Source organism: Callorhinchus milii, unplaced genomic scaffold, assembly GCF_018977255.1.
Source record: "Callorhinchus milii isolate IMCB2004 unplaced genomic scaffold, IMCB_Cmil_1.0 Scaffold5, whole genome shotgun sequence".
In the NCBI taxonomy this organism is placed as follows: domain Eukaryota; kingdom Metazoa; phylum Chordata; class Chondrichthyes; order Chimaeriformes; family Callorhinchidae; genus Callorhinchus; species Callorhinchus milii.
The window spans coordinates 2,562,146-2,577,186 of NW_024704746.1; the positions used below are offsets into that span (position 1 = coordinate 2,562,146).

General features: G+C 50.4%; 1 protein-coding gene across 2 annotated transcripts in view; it reads left to right on the top strand.

The window, feature by feature from the left end:
• The window catches only part of dab1a (DAB adaptor protein 1a), a 98,006-nt gene that overhangs the window by 7,196 nt on the left and 75,769 nt on the right, over positions 1 to 15,041 (top strand). Inside the window, exons 1-2 of one of the 2 annotated variants that reach the window (XM_042335032.1) lie at positions 7,830 to 7,902; positions 8,411 to 8,521. The exons of the other annotated variant lie outside the window; for it this stretch is intronic. The gene's annotated coding sequence lies outside the window, so the exon portion shown is untranslated. Of the gene's footprint in view, positions 1 to 7,829; positions 7,903 to 8,410; positions 8,522 to 15,041 lie in introns of those variants that run through there. 2 annotated transcript variants of the gene reach the window in all.

A 15,041-nucleotide genomic window follows, 5' to 3' on the forward strand; every position in this document is an offset into this window, starting at 1 on the left:
CTGGTACACACTTGTAGGGGGAAGCTCAACTCCGCCGTCGGGGATCTTCCTCTCAACATTCACACGTCGCGGTGTCTCCCTCCCCCAACGCCTGGAGGCCACGCAGTTCCACCTGGTCTTAGCCCGAGCAGCCATTTCCGTTTATCGTTCCAGCTCTATCTGCTCTGCGCACAAATGGGCTGCGGAGCTCGTTTGTGCACAGAAACAACAACAACTTACACAGCGCCCTCCCCACAAGGCGCTGAAAGGAGCAGAGAGCCGAACACAAAGCGAATGAAGTGGCGAAACAGAAACAGGGGGAGGCCATTCAAACCTTCCAGCCTGTCCTACCAATTTATCTTTTAATCCTGATTTAATTTAAATCTGTTTCGGCTCGATACCTCGAGCTGAACGTGAACCTGGTGTCTGAACGACAGGGTGAGTTTGAAGCGATGCGTTGCGTTCAGCAAACGTAGCTCGTTTACGAGAAGCGCAAGAAACGCAACGGGCCGAATGGCCGACTTCTGTGATGCAAATTTCTATGGTTCTAAATTGAAAAGCTACATTTTTTTTTGCTCGTTCCCTCCGTCCCTTCATTAATAATTGTAACCTGCTACGAGGTTTTTGTTAAGCTACATCGGTAGTTGAGGCTTTGGGAGCTGAGTAGGCCCGCAGCCTCAAAGATGGCTGCCCGATGCTTTGCACAATGGCAGAGAGGCCATTGATTAATGGGTCTGTCCTCCAGCTTTTATTGGTCATTCAGCTCTCCCCTCTTTTCCACAAGGCCAAACACACCCACATCCTCTTCCCCAACAGCTTTATCGAACCGTGACAGATCGGGGACAGTGAAGGCAGCTCGGCTTCGAGTTCCCATCAATGTTTCGTAATGAGGTCGAGAGCGATTTGACTAATAATGATGCAGTGTGGACACAAGGAGATGTTTTGAGGGGGGTGGGGGGATGAACTGGGATGGAAATGATGAAGCTGTTTTGTGTGCTCATCTTACAAGGAGGAATTGAATAAGTGTTACCCTCATGTCTTCTCGCTAAATTTTAATCAAGGCACCTTTGTTACTATCCCCCGATTATTGACCTTGGCTTCCTCGTCAGCCAAGCTCATTAGGGAGACTTTGAGTGGTTTTAACGATAATGATTTCTCTGCCCTTTCCCCGACCTACGGTAATGATATTATTGTTGGTGCTAAAAACTCAAGACTTCAGTTTTTGTGAGTCAGCCTTGGGTGTGAATGTTAATCAAAAATAGTGCATCAGTTATGGTTAGAGTTATAGAATCATATGGAAACAGGCCATTCAGCGCTGTTGGTGTTGTTACTTAGACCCCACATGAGCCTCCTATCTTCCTTATTGGTGGTCGGGTCTTCAGCTTCTCTGCCCCCAACCCTCTAGAACTTCATCCCACAGTCCCTTTCCCTCAGTCCCTTCGACTCGCCCCTTCTCTTGCCTCCCTCAAGACCCATCTCAAGACCGTCCTCTTCGATCCCGCCTTCGGCCACCCTCCCTGCCCTCCACCCATCCTGATCTCAACTCCCAGCTCGGGCCCAAATCCCTGTCTGTCCAGCACCTTGGGACGTCCTCCCAACGAGAAAGGCGCTGTCTCAATGGCATTTGTGGTTCTATACGCCTCTATGGCACTCTCCTGTTCTCTTCTCCATCATGTCCGCATTAAGTTTTCTCTTAAATACATTGATTATTTTTGCTTCAACCCCAGCTTACAGCATTGAGTTCCACATTCCCCTCACCCTGTGTGTGAGGTTCCTCCTAATCTCCCTATTGGGTGTGTTATTGGCTATCTTATACCCTCTAGTTTTGGACTCTCCAACAAGTGGAATAACCTATCAACATCCATCTTATCCAAACCTCTTTCAGAATCACGTCACATCAGGAGGTCGTTTCAAAACCCTTCACAGGATATTATTGTAAAGTGTAGTGACTGTATTTTGTTGACAAACGCAGCAGCCAGTTTGTGCACAGCAACGTTTCACCAATGGCCTGGAGCTCAAAGGTCACACCTATGAGAGGAGAAGGGAGTTCCTCTCAATGTCCTGACCAACAATCCCCCAAATTATATTGGTCATTCTCTCTGCGGATATTTGCAGGACTTTGCTGTGCCCAAATCACTTGCTGCAATTGACGCAAAATACATAGTCACTACACTTTACAGTATGTCCTGTGAAGCGCTTTCAGACGTCTCGATGACATGATAAGGTGCTGTATCAAATGCAAGTATTATTATTATTATTATTAATGTCCCTGACGCCACTTAACATGTTTTCCGATTGATTTTAGTCAAAGTGGAATTTTGATTGGGGGGGGAAGATAGGGGGTTAAGTGGTCTGTGTTTCTTTCCAAACACATTTACAAAGGAATCCTTTGCTTGTGAGAACGACTGTGTTTGTAGCTTGCCGGACAAGCCACGCTTTTTTTGTGTGTGTGTGTGTGCGTCGGTTGTGAGAGTGTGTTGTATGTGTGTGAGAGCGTGACTGTGTGTGTGTGTGTTTGTGTGTGAGAGATATGTTGTTGTTGTTAGTGTGTGTGTTTATACATAATATATATGTGTGTTTAAGACAAAAGCTGTCAACGCTTCCTCTGGGATTCCCAGGTCCCGTTTTGATCCAGGTGCAGACTGAATGCCTTCAGGCTAGCTTCCAGACAATACGGAGAATAAGGAAGCCCTCTTTCTCGCAACAGACTGCAAATTGCTCTACAATGTACATTATCTGCATCCCAATTATTCTAGGTTTAGTTTTACAGCTTTTACAGTCAATCGAGTGCTTTCTTTATATAAAAAAACCCTCCACCTCCCCGAAGATCAGTTTTTATCCCCTCCCTGTAGACCGCTCGCCTCATTAGAGGCTTGTTTCGGCTGCAAGTCTGTGATATCTCCTGCTTCCCCCACTCCCTCAGCTGGAACGGGCTGAGGCTGAGAGACGGGCAGCGAAAAGCACAGTCACTACCCTCCACAGTAAAATCCTGCAAAGCGCTTTGAGACGCCCTCCCGCGGTGAAAGGTGCTGTATCAAACGCTTCATTATTTTTTTTAAAAAATAATAATAATTTGGCCACTCAATCCACGACTGTTTGTGGGACGCTGCTGTGTGCAATTGGCTACCGGGTTTCTCCCACAAAATATATACAATCACTACTCTTTACTGCATATTCTGTCAAGCGCTTTGAGACGTCTCAAAGACGTGATAAGGCGCTGTATGAAAGGCAAGGATTATTAATATTATAATAACTATACCTTGTGCTGTGTGAGAGATGTTGGAATGTCAGCTTGGCTCGGTCGCTCTCACCTCAGGGCTAGAAGGTTATTGTAGAATAGCGTCCGCTTTACAGTGAATACTCTGAAGCCTTTCTGACCTGCTCACACCCCGACCACCACCCGCTGCCTCCGCTCGACTGGCTCCGGCCTCCTGCTTGTCCCTTGGCCCTCAGTTCCACCAACGGTGACCGCACTTTCAGCCACTACGCCCCCAAACTCTTCCTCTGCCCCTCTGCCTTTCACGCTCGCTTCCCCATCTTCAGATCGTGCTTGAAGACCTTCCTCTCTGTCCGTGCCTACGGTCACCTCTCCCCTTCCCCCCCCCCGGCTCGGTGTCGTGCTCCGCCACTGTTAAGCGCTCTGGGGCGTCACCCTGCGTGAGGGGCGCTGTGCAAATACACGAGATGTCGCCCAGACGTGAAAGGCTTTGTGTCAAATTCAAGGCTCTTTCCTCATTCTCTCTCCTGGTCCCCATGAGGAAGTTGAACGGAAAGCGCTTTATAAACACAAGTAACTGCGGCTCACTTCATTGTTGACTGTGCTACTCTGTGTATAATTACTCCCTCCTTTTATTATCTACCGGTCTCTCTTTTTATTTAACAGAAGGGGCCATATGGAAAACAGCGCTTTGGCAGCTTTGATACAGGAGAAAGTTAATTGTGTGATTAATAATGAATGATAAAGGTAGTCAATTATTAATTTTGTGGTTGTTTAATCTCGTCCAGTTGCATCTCTCCCTCTCTCTCTCTTTTTCCTCCTACCTTTATGTAATGTTCCTGCACATTAATCACACTTCACTTGGGTTGAGGGCTGATCTCTGCTCGCTTGAGATCATTCCCGCTCATGTGTACGGACTCTTAAAATACCAGAAAGCTTTTTTTTGCCTTGAGCTCAATCTGGGTTAACATGAAAGGGATTTTTTTCAAGTGCATTTTGGAGCTCTCTCCATGGCTTGGCGATGTGGTCTAATTTTCTCCTCTACTGACTCTAGACAAGGATACGGAAGGCAGCCTGGCTCAGTCAGTTTTTATTTGGTCGGCCGGGTGTCTGACACGCGCGGAAACCCATCACCGTTGTTTAAGAGTCTCCAAACCCAACTGAGAAATTCCATGTATCCCACCCACACGTGGAAACCCCAGCGATAGATTGTTGGAATGGAATCCGCTCTCTCTCTCTCTCCCTGGAGGGACGTATCCTGGTTACCTAATTCCGGAACGTATTAGTCGCAGGTTGGCGAGAGCCAAGGCTTGAGGGACCCCAGAGTGTGCGTTGGGGTAACTGCTGGGGTCTAACCAGTCAAAACCTCGTAGCTTGCCATTAAAAGCATTATCTTCCAAACTTTCCTACCCCACCCATTAGGGCTTTGGCTTGCATCAGAAGGTTTTATATTTATATTGTCAGGGTAGTCCCCCTAAACCCCCTCCGCCCCAGAAGAACTGAAAGAAGAGGTAGCGAGGGGTGCGAGGACTTTGCTGAGGTTTTGACACTGGCTTTTCAGGGATTGGAGGAGTTCCGCACCCCCTCAGTGTGTGCAGAGCCTCTGCTTGCCTGTCTGCCTGTCTGTCTCTGTGTCTACCTGTCTGTCTGCTGTCACTCTGTCACCCGCATTGTAGCAAAAGTCACAGAGAAAAACCCTCAGCAAAAAATCATTACATTGGCACAGCTCCTGCTGAGAAAAGCACCTCCAGGTAATTGCAGGGCTCCCTGTGAAGTGAGTGGGTTTTAGACGGCAAAGCAGAGGTGGGTTAGTGGGTCAGTGTTTGACTTCCTTATCGGGTTATTTCAGTCCTAGGTGTGGGGGAGGTGGGGGGAAGAGGGGCGGTGAGTAAATTTCATTCCCTGTGATGTATTTAAAAGACATATACCTTTCAGTCTCTCTCGCTCTTTCTTGCTCATTCATTTACTCTCTCGCTCTCTGTAGGAACGATCCTGGTTGTGTTATTGACCAGGGCAGGCAGTTAGATGGATGGATCTATTGTGGGATTCTCTTGACATGTTATTGAATTTGGTTTTACATGAGTCAAGGTGATGATGTGGAGTTTTGGGAATGTAGTGGAGAGCGCGGTGGTGGGTTGGCTGGGACGAGGGGTGGGGGGGGGATGAACGGAGAGGGAACATAGGAACACAGGAGGAGGCCATTCAGCCCCTCGAGCCTGTTCCGCCATTCTATTAGATCATGGCTCACCTGTACCTCAGCTCCAATTAGTTCCTGGTCTGCTCAACAACGAATTGCAGGAGGACGTCCCAAGGCGCAGGACAGTCACAGGAAACGGTGACAGGGACATTGCAGAGATGGATTTACACCGAGAGTTGCCACGGGCTTGAGATGCTTACACAGCAACCTAAATTGAGTTGTCCATCACAGACTTGTTGAACAAACCCTCTTAAGATTCCTCCTTTAAACGCTGCTCCTCAGATCTGCTCTTCCCGGTGAATGATCCGAACCTCCCTCCTTTGAAGATGACCAGCTCATGCCTAAAGGAAATAATATCTGGGGATGTGGTGTACAGTTTGGAATCACGACATGTGCAAGCGATTGCCAGGATGGTGGAAGGCAAATTGGATGGACCTTAACCTTCTTTCGTCTAGCAATTGACTGTGTATTTTGTGGGCGAAACGCGGCAGCCCATTGCACACGGCAGCGTCCCACAAACAGTCGTGGATTCAGTCACCAATTTTCTTTTAAGGGATTATTACCCCCAGAAAGCGATCCGCCTACTTACCGCTGGGCAAAGAAGAGAGATAAGCTGTATTACTGGTGCCCACACCTCAGAGGGGGGAGAGAGAGGAGGGATGGGGGCTGTGAGCTCATAGTCCAAGCTGAGGTTCAAGCTCACTAGCCGAGGTGCCAGCCTCAAACGAGGCGTTTTAAAAAAAAACAAGCTCCCATTTTCAGGCAAATCGCGTGAACCTCACTTGAGACATGTACTTTACACAGAGAGTTGTTATGCTCAGGAATGCACTGCCTGAAAGGGGTCGGTGGAAGCAGATTCAAGTAAGAACTTTCAGAGGATAGTTACTCAAAGAGGAAAAAAATTGCAGGGAAAGGGCGGGGGAGCGGGACTGATTGGGCAGCTCTTCCAAAGAGCCGGCACAGGGTACGATGGGCCGAATGGCCTCCTTCTGTGCTGTACCAGTCTGATGTTCCGGTGGAGGACTGCCTTCTTACGTGTAAACCACGTCTGTGCCGTGTTCTCGGCTGCTCGGAGGAACGCGGCGAGAACGCTTCGCTGGGTGGGGAGCGGGGGGCGGGGGGGTGTGCGCGTGTCGAGCAAGATCTTTGTTAATTAAATCCGACTGCGGGTAAAGAGACAACTCGCAATTAGCCCGTCACTGGTTTCGTTGCATCTCAATATTAATTGCACAAATCGTCGGCCCTATTAATGTCGGCTTTCGACGACAGTAAGTAACAGGCGCGTTCCGCCCGCGGGGCTCTCCGTCGAGCTCTTAACTTTCGGAAACTCTGAGAGGCAACCAAGTGAAACTCCCTTCAGGAGCTAATTAAATATTTCCCTCGTTCCCTCCCGCGGCACCTGTCAGCCAACGCAACCCGCTGCCAACTGTTCCCATAGCGACCACTTGCACCCTGCCAGCCGCCTACCACACATCGCCAACCGATCTGCTGCTCGCTCACGGGTGTTTAATGAACGCACGGTTCAGGAGAACGTTGTCAGCCGAGCACACTGGAGATAACGCACTCGGCTGACAAGGCTCCCCCACCACCACCAGCCAACCCGCCATCATCGTGTCCGCAGTCCAGTCGCTCTGCTAAAAACGGCTTCACTTCTCTCGCCTCCTCCCACCCACATCACCAACACCTCCCACTCCCCAGCTTGACTGTCTTTTCCTTTCCCCGTGAAGCGCCCTGTAGCTCAGCGGTTAGAGCGCTCGCCTCGCAAGCGAGAGGACCCGGGTTCGATTCCCGGGCGGGTCGAAACCTTAGGAAAGTAGACCTGTGTTTACCGAGCAGCGAGTAGGAACATGGTTGTTAGTCGATTGGCAGTCGCTTTCCGGGGCTAATAATCCCTCCAAAAGAAAATAATAATAACAATTTGGTCCCTCAATCCACGACTGTGTGTGGGAGACGCCGTTGGGCGCAATTGGCTGCCGCGTTTCGCCCGCAAAATGCACAGTCGATCCACGTTACAGCACAGTCTGTGAAGCGCTTTGAGACGTCTCGAAGACGCCATAAGGCGCTGCATCAGATCCAAGCATTATTATTATTATTATTATCATCAAAAAAAAAGTATCTTTGTTAGGAGTTAGCGCTGTGGGAGGGTTAGAATCTGGGCACCGAGACAGCGAGACCTCGTGATTCCCAACACGAGAGAGGAATTCTGCGCTCACCATGGTAACTTGGAATGCCTCCTCGCTCCAAACTCTGCCGTTGCTTAATCGAAGACTTTAAGCGGAATTAATGCTTTTATTCTATTATCTTACTCTCCCCCCAGTTTTATGTTCACTGAATCCCAGCTGCCTCACTTCCTTGTTTGAATACAACCTTGTTCTCGCTTGTATACTGTACAGTGTCCGGAGGACGTCTTGAACCGCTTCACACACTGCTGGGTGGGGGGGTGGGAGCTGAGGTGGGGGGAGGACGTTGTGGGAATAGGGGGAATATGACTGAATGTGCGGTCAGCGAGGTATGTATTGAGACCGGCCTTGAGAGGAGGGAGGGGGGGGGGATGGAGTTCTAAAGAGCGGGGGCAGGATAGCAAAGCGATGTGCCAGGGAGGGGGAACATAGAGCATTGCCGATGGCAAAAAAAAAACAGCGCAATTAGGAGAATTTGTTTGTGTTGCTGTTCGTGTTCTGTGTGAGTTTGGGTTCTGTGTCTCCCGCGTGTGTGTATGTGTGCGCGTGTTTTGTGTGTATGTGTGCGCGTGTTTTGTGTGTGTGTGTGTGTGCGCGTGTTTTGTGTGTGTGTGTGTTTCCGGCTCAGCATTCCTTAGCAGTTTGTGCCAGAGACGCGGGAGCTGGGCTAGTCTAGCAGTTCCTGGTTTATTGTAATACTATTCCTCAGAGGGCACCCGAGTCTGATCATTAGTGCGTGCAATGAATTGGGCTGATTGAATTAAAAGAAAATAAGCCCGTCGACTGTGCACAGAGCAAACTGAGCCTGCGCTTCAACAACAACTTGCATTTACACAGCACCCCTCAAGTCCTGGATTGCTTGGCGGTCACAGAGTAGCGGTGATTTGATCCTAAGTCAACCGTGTTCTCGAGGGACAGTAACGCGGAAGGGAAGACGCCATATCTGAGGTGTGTTGGTGTGCGCGTGCGTGCGTGCGGATTGGACTGTGTTTACGTTTTGGCGTGTGCGTTTTGGGGTGCGCGCGTGTACATGTTGGCGTGTACATGTTGGGGGGTGCGTGCGTACATGTTGGGGAGTGCCGCGCGTACGTGTTGGGGGGTTCGCGCGTACCTGTTGGGGGGTGCGCGCGTACCTGTTGGGGGTGCGTGCACGTACGTATTGGGGGGTGCGCGCACGTACATATTGGGGGGTGCGCGCACGTACGTGTTGGGGGGTGCGCGCACGTACGTGTTGGGGGGTGTGCGCACGTACGTGTTGGGGGGTGCGCGCACGTACGTGTGTTGGGGGGTGCACACGTACGTATTGGAGGGGCGCGCATGCGTCCCTGTTGGGCGCGCGTGCGTACCTGTTGGGGGGCACCCGCGTGACGGCTGGCGGCGCACACGACTGCGTGTCTGGGTGTGATATGTTTTCTGACCTCACCGGCTCGCCGCTCGTATTAAGACCACGTGCCCCACATCTTGCATCGTTCTCCCAGAGGGAAGCTCTCCAGCGCATGGAGGGGGCGCTGTATAAATGCAAGTTGTTGTTGTTGTTGTCGTCGTCGTCGATGCGTTCAAAGCATTAAATAGACTCGTTCAAAAGGGAAGCGGATCAGACCTGGAGCGGTGAAGAAGGAGATTTGCAGACACTGGAGGGAGATCAACAAACCAGGGTTGGCAACGCCACTGGGTCAAATGGCCTCCTCCCGCCCTGAATGTGGTGTTCTTTCTCTCAAGGTTTCTCATCAGTGGCGAATACTAAATGCACCCAATTAGAACACATTGGCTGCTAAAAATAACCTTCGCTTCACGTCGTTTGTCTCAGCTACACAATGAATAATAAGCCAACAGCAGCGGCTGTGTGCCAACAAACGCTGAGGTTCAGAGGAGCCTCCTCCGACGCATTGTATTTTGTCTGTGTGTGGGTGTGTCTGTGTCTGTGCGCGCGTGTGTGGGTGTATCTGTGTCTGTGTGTGTACGTGTATACGTGCGAGTGTGTGTGAGTGTGTGTCTGTATGCAAGCGCTGGTTTGGATCATTTCTCTGACAACTAGATGGAAGGGTCTAAGTTAATAATAATCCTTACGTTTGATATAACTCCTTATCACATCATCGAAACGCTTCACTGAATATGCCAACTTAACTGTGTGTTTTGTGGGTGAAACGCGGCAGCCAATTGCGCGCAGCAGCGCCCCACAAACAGTCGTGGATTGAGTGAGTAAACTATTTTTTTGAAGGGACTATTACCCCCTGGAAAGTGATCCGCCAATCGACCAACACACGGGTTCCTACTTACTGCTCGGTAAACAAAGGTGAGTGGAGCAACAAAACTTGCCGTGGTTTCGCCTCTGCCCGGGAATCGAACCCCGGTCCTCTCGCTCTAACCACTATGTTACGAGGCTGCAATTATCCCATTGCCCAATTAAAAGGCACAAGGTAATTAAGTGGCTAGTTTTCTCTCTCTCTCTCTCTCTCTCTGCTGGGTTAGAAGGTTGTGGGTTCAAGCCCCACATCAGGGACTTTGATCTCGCAGTCTCGGTTGAATTTTATTTTGTGGTCAGCCGGGTGTCTGACACACACACACACACACACGTGGAAACATTACATAGGGGTCTGCCACCCTGACGGAGATTGCCACTTTGCACTATATCATGTGGATCAAAGAATAATAACAATAATTTGGTCGCTCAATCCGAGATATTGTTGTGCACAATTGACTGCCGCGGCCGCCCACAAATATACAGTCAACTCACTTTACAGTGTGTTCTGTGAAGCGCTTTGGGAATCCTCCCGACGTGAAAAGCGCTATATCAAATGCAAGGATTATTATTATTGCTGTGCACAATTGACTGCCGCGTTTCGCCCACAAAACACACAGTCACTACACTTTACAGTGAAGCACTTTGAGACGTCTCGAAGACGTGATCAGGCGCTATATCAAACGCAATGATTATTATTATTATGTCCCCATGTCTGGAATGGTAAGCTCTCTCTCTCTCTCTCTCACTCTCTCTCAGAGGCTCACTTTCCTTAACCAATTCCCATCTCCTCTCTGCTGTGGTGGAGGATCACAATGCGACGCTTTTGGGAAGAGAGAAGGGATTTTCTAACTGACTTATATTTAAAAAAAAGCTCTTTGCGCCATTCGCTGTCAGTCTGAGAGGAGCCAGATGCCAGAGACAGCCGTCTTTCTCCCCCAACGTTCAGTCTGTTCTTGTCAAACAGTTGCTCTGTGCTCCAGGAGTTGCCTGGCATATGCCTGCCGAGTGGTGTGTAATGGGACTTGTGTGGCCTGCGTTGTGCCCAGCGGAGCCCATACAAAGGGCAACGGCTCCTTGTAACGAACATCTGGCCGCTGCTGCCCACCATCCTGTGAGATTTAAGAAAAATGATATTATGTGTGTGTGTGTGTCTGTGCATTTGTGTCTGTGCGTTTGTTGTCTATGCATGTGTTGTGTGCGCGCGTGTGGCATTTGTGTACTGCGTGTGGGTTTATGTGTTCTGTGTCTGTATGTGTGCTATGTTTGTGCATTCTGTGTGTGTGTGTGTGTGTGTTCTGCGTGTATGTGTGTTGTGTTTTTGTGTTCTGCGCGAGTGTGTATGCTGAGTTTGTGTGTGTGTGTGTGCGTGTTTTGAGCGCATGTGTGCACGTGAGCGCATGTGTGCACGTATTACGTTTGGGTGTTCTGGGTGTGCGTGTTTGATCCAAAGCGATCAATCAAAGTTTGCCACTCGCAAGTTATCTGTGGAAATCTCTGGTATTCGGTTACCTTAACAACCGAGAGATGTTGGCTGTGCACGTGAGCAATGGTAACAGCTGAAGAATTCCGTTGTGAGGAGCAGGTCAGGGGGAGAGAGAGAGACAGACACAGAGAGAGAGAGAGAGAGAGAGGAAATGACTATTTATAAGCAACTGTGCTGCACCTTTATTAAATGCAACCTGAAAGATTAATCTCTACAATAATAATCCTTCCATTTGATACAGCGCCTTATCACGTCGTTCAGACGTCTCAAAGCGCTTCACCGAATATACTGCGAAGTGAAGTGACTGTGTCTTTTAGCCTTTACGTCAGGGTGGCCTCTGAGTAAGGGGCTGTCGGTGTGTGAACGCCCACTGAAGGGGCTGTTACTGGGCGGTGGCTAACGGAGAGTGGTTGCTGAATGGAGGTGGTTGCTTGAAAAGGTGTGACTGTATTAATAATGGGGTGATATTGGTAGTGGAGTCCTGTAGCTCAGTGGTTAGAGCACTCGCTTTGCAAGTGAGAGACCTGAGTTCAATTCCCGGCAGAGGGTGAAACCTTGGGCAAGTTTCCTTACTCCACACAGAGCCTAATAATAATCCCTTCAAAACCAAAAGCAATAATAAATTGGTCATTTTCAATCCACGACTGTCTGTGGGACATTGCTGTGTGCAATTGGCTGCCGCGTTCGCCCACAAATATTAGTCAATTCACTTTACAGTGTGTTCTGTGAAGCGCTTTGGGACGTCCTCCCGACGTGAAAAGCGCTATATCAAATGCAAGGATTATTATTATTATTATTTTAGTGTCTGTGAAGGGTGCTGTATAAATCCACGTGGTTGTTGTCGCTGGAGAAATGTTTTCACACAGCAACTTGGAATCTGGAATGTATTGCCTGAAAGGCCGGTGGAAACCGATTCGATAGCAACTTGAGAGCAGTAGATAATTATTTGGGGAGGACAAGTTGCTGTTTGCAGTGGGGTTGATCAGGGCTATGGGGGGAGAGCGGGGGAGTGGGGTTGATCAGGGCTATGGGGAGAGCGGGGGGAGTGGGGTTGATCAGGGCTATGGGGAGAGAGCGGGGGAGTGGGGTTGATCAGGGCTATGGGGAGAGAGCGGGGGAGTGGGGTTGATCAGGGCTATGGGGAGAGAGTGGGGGAGTGGGGTTGATCAGGGCTATGGGGAGAGAGCGGGGGAGTGGGGTTGATCAGGGCTATGGGGAGAGAGCGGGGGAGTGGGGTTGATCAGGGCTATGGGGAGAGAGCGGGGGAGTGGGGTTGATCAGGGCTATGGGGAGAGAGGGGGGAGTGGGGTTGATCAGGGCTATGGGGAGAGCGCTGGGGTTGATCAAGGCTATGGGAGAGAGCGGGGAGTGGGGTTGATCAGGGCTATGGGGAGAGGGGGGAGTGGGGTTGATCAGGGCTATGGGGAGAGAGTGGGGGAGTGGGGTTGATCAGGGCTATGGAGAGAGAGTGGGGGAGTGGGGTTGATCAGGGCTATGGGGAGAGAGTGGGGGGTGGGGTTGATCAGGGCTATGGGGAGAGAGCGGGGGAGTGGGGTTGATCAGGGCTATGGGGAGAGCGCGGGGGAGTGGGGTTGATCAGGTGCTATGGGGAGAGAGCGGGGGAGTGGGGTTGAATTGCATAGCTCTTTTCAAAGAGCGGGCACAGACACGATGGGCCGAATGGCCTCCTTCTGTGCAGTAAGATTCTTTGCTGCTGTTGTCGTCGTCGTTGTATGGACCAGAGCAGCAACAGAACCGGAAAGAGAGAGACCTTAAACGCTGACACTTTGCACCCACTTCAACGCGCTGTCTCTATGTTCCTTCAAACGGGGGTGAAGGGTGTTGAAAGGCTCGAAGGAATTATCCGTGAGGAAAGACGAAATCTTTATTTAAAAAACATACCACTCGCTCGCACCAAAGGGCGGAATGTATTGTCTGTGATTTCCTCTTGACGCTGGGGCTGTGAGTTGTTGTGAAGCTGTGCGCTCGCTGCTCGACAGTCCTTTTTCCCGGACGGCCCACCGCACCCCCTCTCCGGGAACTCTCCGAAGTCTGCTGTTTACACACAAGGGCAGAGGGGTTGTGAGAAGACAGAGCGAGAGAGAGAAAATGCAATATGTGATGTGATAACGCATCTCGCATTTATTTCTGCTCACCCCTCCCTTCCCCCACACTACCCCACCAATTCCATCCATCCCTGTCACGTTAAGCTATGGTTTTTGAACCCCCCCCCCCCCCCACCCCACCCCGCACCCCTCTCTGAATGTTGGCATTAATCTGGCGCATTCTATTATCCACACGTGATGTTTAATCGCTGGTGAATTTTCAGGGTTGGAGGATTATCTCTCCCAGGCATTGATCTGGGGAATTCTAAGTGTGTGGGGGCGGGGGGGGGGGGGGGGGGGTTGGGGGGTTTCTGGGGCGTAGTGTGTGGGGGGATAAATGATCAATAAATCCATGGCAAGTTCCCTTTGTTCCTAATAGCCGGGGAGCCCTGATCTGCCCATGGTCAGAGAGATGAACCCCAATTTCCTGCTGGGCTTCGCTGCCTGATGTCCTGTCTTGTTTGTGGGGGGGGAATAAATTACCATCCGGACAGAATCCTCCAGGTACACATTCTATTCTTCAATGAGATTTGCACGTTTCTTCTCTTCTCCCCATACCCCACCCCTCCCCACACCTCACTCTTTCTCTCCCTCCCCCGCCCCACCTCCCCCTCGCGCTCTGTCTCCTTCCCCATGCTCTCTCTCTTCCCCCCCCTTTCTATCTCCCCCCTTTCTCTCTCCTCCCCTTGCTCGCTCTCTCTCTTCCCCCCCTTTCTGTCTCCTCCCCCCTTTCTCTCTCTTCCCCCCCTTTCTTTCTCTCCCATTTCGCTTCCACTCGCTCTCTCTCTTTTCCCCCTCTCTCTCACTCTTCTCTCTTCTGCCCCTTTCTCTTTCCTCCCACTTTCTCTCCCTTTCTCCCCCCCCAACACGCATCAGGTTCGGGTACATTTGTGCGCAGCCTGAATATGACACCGTCTGCCTGGGGGGAAATTGCTTGAACAACTTGCATTTACCTCCACCTGGGTTAATGTCTCGTAGCATTAAGGGTTGGGGTCAGTCGCAGTTGAAAACGTTAATTATTTGAGGAAATGAACTAATAATAAAGGATTTGGGACGAGTGAGAGAGCAGGGAATGGGGTTAGAGTAGAGAGCTCCAGTGGGGGAGAGAATCCCAGCACAGACACGACTGGGAGAGAGAGGGAGGGAGAGAGGGAGCGGGCAATGGGATTACAGTAGAATGTTCCTCTTGTGCTGTGAACAGTAACTGACTGAATGTCGAGGGCGTTCAGTGTCCGTGTGGAGCAATGAGCGTTGCAGAGTGAACACAAAAATATCACTTTGGCCAGAAAGGAGATTAATAATCTGTGAACATTGTGAGTTATTGGACCCAGGGCTCCACTAGCAAACGGCAATGCCCTCAATAACCATCTCCGCGTCGCGTGAAAGAACTGGGGTGTCGTAATGCGGGTTGCGTGTTTGCACTGATTGATTTCCAAACCGTCCTCCTGCTCTCGGGAGCCGTGTGTTCGCCTACCAAACACACAGTCACTACACTTTACAGCAAATCCCATGAGGCATTTCAAGGCATCCTCCAGACATTTGGGTGGCGAGTGCTTTGAGACGCGGTTACAGGTGGGCTGGTGGGGAGGGGGAATTGTTTTGGTCCAGTGTAGTGACTGTTTTGTGGACAAATGTATT